The sequence below is a fragment of the Berghia stephanieae genome, chromosome 2 (assembly GCF_034508935.2).
Source record: "Berghia stephanieae isolate SIO BIC M18660-M18661 chromosome 2, UCSD_Bste_1.3, whole genome shotgun sequence".
Classification (NCBI taxonomy): Eukaryota; Metazoa; Mollusca; class Gastropoda; order Nudibranchia; family Aeolidiidae; genus Berghia; species Berghia stephanieae.
The window spans coordinates 21,996,068-22,001,067 of record NC_088361.1 but is presented as its reverse complement, the minus strand read 5'-3'; the positions used below and the strand labels follow the sequence as shown (position 1 = coordinate 22,001,067).

The following is a 5,000-nucleotide window of genomic DNA, read 5'->3' as shown; positions in this document are numbered from 1 at the left end:
AATTCTAAAGTAGTGTCTTGTCCAAACATTGTTAAAACAGGCCCATAATTGCTTTTCAGTTACAAGACCTGCAAATAATGTGTGCAGGTAGATAAACGCCCTTGATTCGTAATGTCAACACGATGTCTGTGGAAAATGAAATGATTGAAACGCTTCAAAACCTGAATCACATTTTTTAAATTACTAAAATGAGCTTAAACTGAGCTTTTATATAGAGCAATATCCACTAAACGTGCTCAAAGCGATTTACAAGAGATCCCTGACCAGCAGCTTCACGTAACATGTAGAACGAGACATGACACCTGTTAGGCGACATTTTTTTTTCCGACAGAGACAACGCTGTTAACGGCCAGGTACTTATTTTACACCTGAGACGATGAGAGAATGTGAGTAAAGAGCCTTTTCCAAGGACTGAGCAATGTGCCGAGCGAGGCTCAAACGAACGACCGTCCGATCCGAAAGCGAGTGTCATACCAATAGACCACATAGCCGCACACATTACCAATGTTTCTGGTCAACCTAATGTACATTGTATTCATTATTTTCAGGTCTGATAGCCGAATGTAATTATAGTTCGAAGATTTTGGTAGCCTCCTGCCTTATTATTGATAGAACGAAAAATTGAATGATTAAAGGTGATATAGGGGGAAACAACACCAAACAGAGAGGGAGGGAAGGAGAGAGAGAGAGAGAGAGAGAGAGAGAGAGAGAGAGAGAGAGAGAGAGAGAGAGAGAGAGAGAGATTGAAATATAGATTTAGGGAGAGAGATTGAGAGAGAGAGAGAGAGAGAGAGAGAGAGAGAGAGAGAGAGAGAGAGAGATAGAGATTGAAAGAGAGAGAGTGGGGGTTGGGGGAAGGGGGCCCAAGGTCAAGGATTCTCAACCAAAGAAAAACAAAACTCTCGTTGAGCCATCCCAATCCCAGCGGTCGATATTTATTTATTGTCAACTTGATCTCCCCCCTTTGATTCGACCACAGCGAGTTGTTAGTTGTATCTAGTGGTGGAGAGTGGATAGAGTAGTAGTGCCCAGTGCCTAGCGATCGCCTTGGGCAAAACATAACACGTCTCTTGTGTCCAGCCTGTACCCTATGACCTCCGATCAAGGTGATGGTTTGGACACTTCACATGCCAATTGGCCCTTCTCATCCCGCTGTTTTTGTCCAGTTTGACCAAAACATACCTTGTTTTCTTTTTCTTTTTTTCTTTTGTATTGTTTTGCTTTGTTTTTGTTTTTTTGTTTTGTTTTTTTTTGTGTGGGTTTTTTTCTTTTTCGTATTCTTATTATTATTATTATTATTATTATTATTATTATTATTATTATTATTATTATTATTATTATTATTATTATTATTATTATTATTATTATTATTATTATTATTATTATTATTTGGGGGGGGGGGGCGGGTTGTTGTTTTTGTTGTTTTTTTGTTTTGTTTGGGTTTTTTTTTTTTGGTTTTTTTTTTTTGGAGGGGGGGGGGGGGGTGCCTTTTTGAGGGGTGGGATAGAGGGACTCTTTTTCTATTTCTCTGTGTCTCACGCTCTCCCTTGCCTTCATCTCCAAGATAGGGAGAGAGAGAGAGAGAGAGAGAGAGAGAGAGAGAGAGAGAGAGAGAGAGAGAGAGGACACCTGGTCGTGTTTACTCTTGATGTCCTCTCGTGTGACTTTGGCGAACCTGATCCTGGTGTTATTTGAACGCCGGCCCTGACACTCCCAATTATTACAGGTTGGTCGTGAAGTCAAAACGTTACTGTAATTAGATGGAACCAAATTGACGTCGCTAAGCTCTCTGTTTTTTGACAGCTATTTTAGTGATCAGTTCTCACTAAATTACATCAATCAGACTATACATTGTGTAAGGTTACACATTATTTATAGTTTTGTGTGTTCGTACGTCTTATCCTGATGGCGGATGTTTTGAGTATTTTACCTAAACGCATAGCATCAATTGGTGATCAATCATAATAAAAAATAAAAAAAAAGGAAAGATCATTTTTATAGTTGATATATAAAGCTTACTATTATAAGAATTTGAAGACTTTCTTTTTTCCTTCCTTAGATTTCTACAATTATAAATTTAAAAGAAAACGATTTTGATATTGCGCTATACAAAAGGTCAATTAAAAAAAATATATATTATTATCATAATAATATGCGTGCCTACTAGAAGTGTCATAGATAATATTTGCTTTGGGTAAGTGGTTGTTGGAGATAGAGGCGATGATATGGATCGTCCACAGATAGCGATGGTGACTGAAGGCCGCCATGTTGGAATAGGGCATGTCAGAGTCTTTGCTTTCCATAGGTGACACCATGACATCATCACATCACATTAGACTCGTTCCCACCCTTTATAAAGAGAGAAGAGAGAGAGAGAGAGAGAGAGAGAGAGAGAGAGAGAGAGAGAGAGAGAGAGACTCGATTTGACATGATGATACACACATTAACTCTCTCCTTGCCAGCCATTTTCAGGATAGTTCCCAAAACTTCACACCCAACTAACACAAAAATATACATTTTTTATCACTCAAACACAATAGCAGTAAAGTTCTTGCCATACACAAAACATGCTCTACAACATACTATTCATTTTCTTTAAATTTTATAATGTACAAAAGAAATATGAATAAGATAAATGTTGGCTGTATCTTAACGAATGTGACGATTTTCCTATAGTTGGTAAGGAGAGGGTTAAATAGCTAGGTCCAATAAGGTAGATAAATTTACCATTTAACTGTCGTACTCTGGAAAAACACGTATTTTAAAATTTGGCCAGAAAACTCATTCTTCAAATGTCTATCGATTTAAACGACCTTCATCTAGGAAAAAACGCTCAAACTAGAACCTCGCAAGATATTCCATCAAGTCTCAGGTTTGAGAGTTTTTGCCAAGATGAGGGTCATTTAAATCGATCGATATTTGAAGGATGAATTTTCTGGCCAAATTTTAAAATACTTTATCTTTCCAGACTACGGCAGCTAACTGGTTAATATCAATGCCCGTAGATGCACAATACTTGATTGCCCACGGAGCTTTGTTTTATCACGATAGACTTTGGATGTTGGCGTACGTTCTTATTTCCCCGTGTACTCGAAATATAAGGTCGCACCAGAGAACATACATATGATATGATATGTAAGTCCTCTGGTCGTATTGTGCTGCATATTATCCATTTCTGTAACTACTTTCTCGGATCAAATACAAACCTGGTTCTTTCTCCTCTCTTTGTCTGCTGGTCGTCTTCAAGTCTCTTTTCAATTGCTTTTCTACCATGATGGGCGGGGCCTCCAATCTACAACTTCCTGTTGAAAGTCAATGTCCTCAGTCCAATCCCTCCTTGACCTCTCTTCTCTTACTGGTTTATTCTTCAGTTTTCAATCTGATACTCTGGCTCAAGAACATCCTCTCAGTTTACAATCAGAGATTCTGACTGAAATATTCGTATTCTCTCAAATCACAATCAGAGATTCTAGCTATGGAATATTGTCTCGAATCATAATCAGAGATTCTGAATGTGGAATATTCTGTCAATTCACAATCAGACATTCTATCCTGGCTGTGGAATATTATCTCAGTTCACAATCAGAGATTCTGGCTAAAGCGCATTTCCTGAGGTCATGATCAGTCACATGTCATAAGAATATTTCCTCATTTCACATTCAAAGACTCTGGTCTATATACATTTCCTGGTGTCACAATCAGAGATTATGACTTATAAACATTGAATTATGAAATTGTGGCGAAGGGCCAAGGTCACTATTGTAGAGAAGATACATTTAAATACAAGTAGACGGTACTTAGATGACGTCATAATTTCATTTTATGAACGACGACTTAGATACATCTCAGCGCTGTATGCCTATACACGGTATTGCTTTCGTAAAAGAAATTTATTCCATTTCCTTGAGCATTAAATCAAATTTTAGGTCAGTAATAATTTTTTTTATTATTTTACATTTCTGAAATGCTTGGCGGAGTTCCCTTCCTCATATTTGATTGAAATATTTGTTATAATATAGAATGTTTGACATTGGCGTTAGCGAGCCGACTCTAGATTTGCCTGAACCATGCGTAATGAGGACATAGATTTGTGACAACCACGCCTTTAGAATAATACGATTCTGACGTTGGTTGGACTTTGAACTCTGACCCCATACAAGTTTAAAGTTTATGGCATTGGTGACATTGACCTTTTTGACGAGTGAAAAAGTTATTGTCGTTGTAAAAAAAAAAAAAAACCAAACAAAAAAAAAAAAAAAACAAAAAAAAAACCGGTCAGTTCTCTCATAAAGTTAGAATTAGGCATATAATATAATGGAAGAATTGATATTTCTACAGAAAGAAAATCTCGCTAAGGGATTTTAAAGGATTAAAGGATGGCTTTATTTTAGGCCATCGATCTGAAAACACTAAAGTTGATTTTATCTTTTTTTCCCCCTTTATGGCACTCAATCGATCTTCATTTTGGAATTACATTTTCTTCGCGATCCTTATTTATTTCTTAATACATTTATTTATTTGGTTAGTCAGTTAGTTGGTTAGTTATCAGTCTATTTATTTACTTCTTTATTTGGTTTCAAGTTATTTTTTTTTTTTCGAAGAATTGGATTACTTCTTTATTTAATAAATTCTCTTTTTCTTTTTTTTTAAAAAGTATTTTTCCTTCTTTCTTTCTTTCTTTTTTTTTTTTTTTTCTTCTTTTTTTTTTTTTGGGGGGGGGGGGGGGGGTGATATTTTAAATATTGCGTTTATTAAGTTTATGAAGTTCACGAATGTTCTTCAAGTCATCCGATCGCGTCGTCCTTGATTGGTTGTCTTCATCTGCTTTGATCTGCCTCTTGCCACGGTTTTTGTGTGTGTGTGTGGGGGGGGGGGGGGGGGTTCATTTGATGTTCGAGCTCGGAAGAGAAGAAGAATTCGAAAGCCCCGGCGAGTTTTAGGGGGGAGCCCGGATTATCGAAAAGCTCAGATATCCAAACACTCGAAAAACTCGTGTCCTG

General features: G+C 37.0%; 1 protein-coding gene across 2 annotated transcripts in view; it reads left to right on the top strand.

Annotated features, from left to right (window-relative positions):
• LOC144964498 (semaphorin-1A-like) overlaps positions 1-5,000 on the top strand; it is a 156,186-nt gene that overhangs the window by 108,048 nt on the left and 43,138 nt on the right. The window lies entirely within an intron of this gene.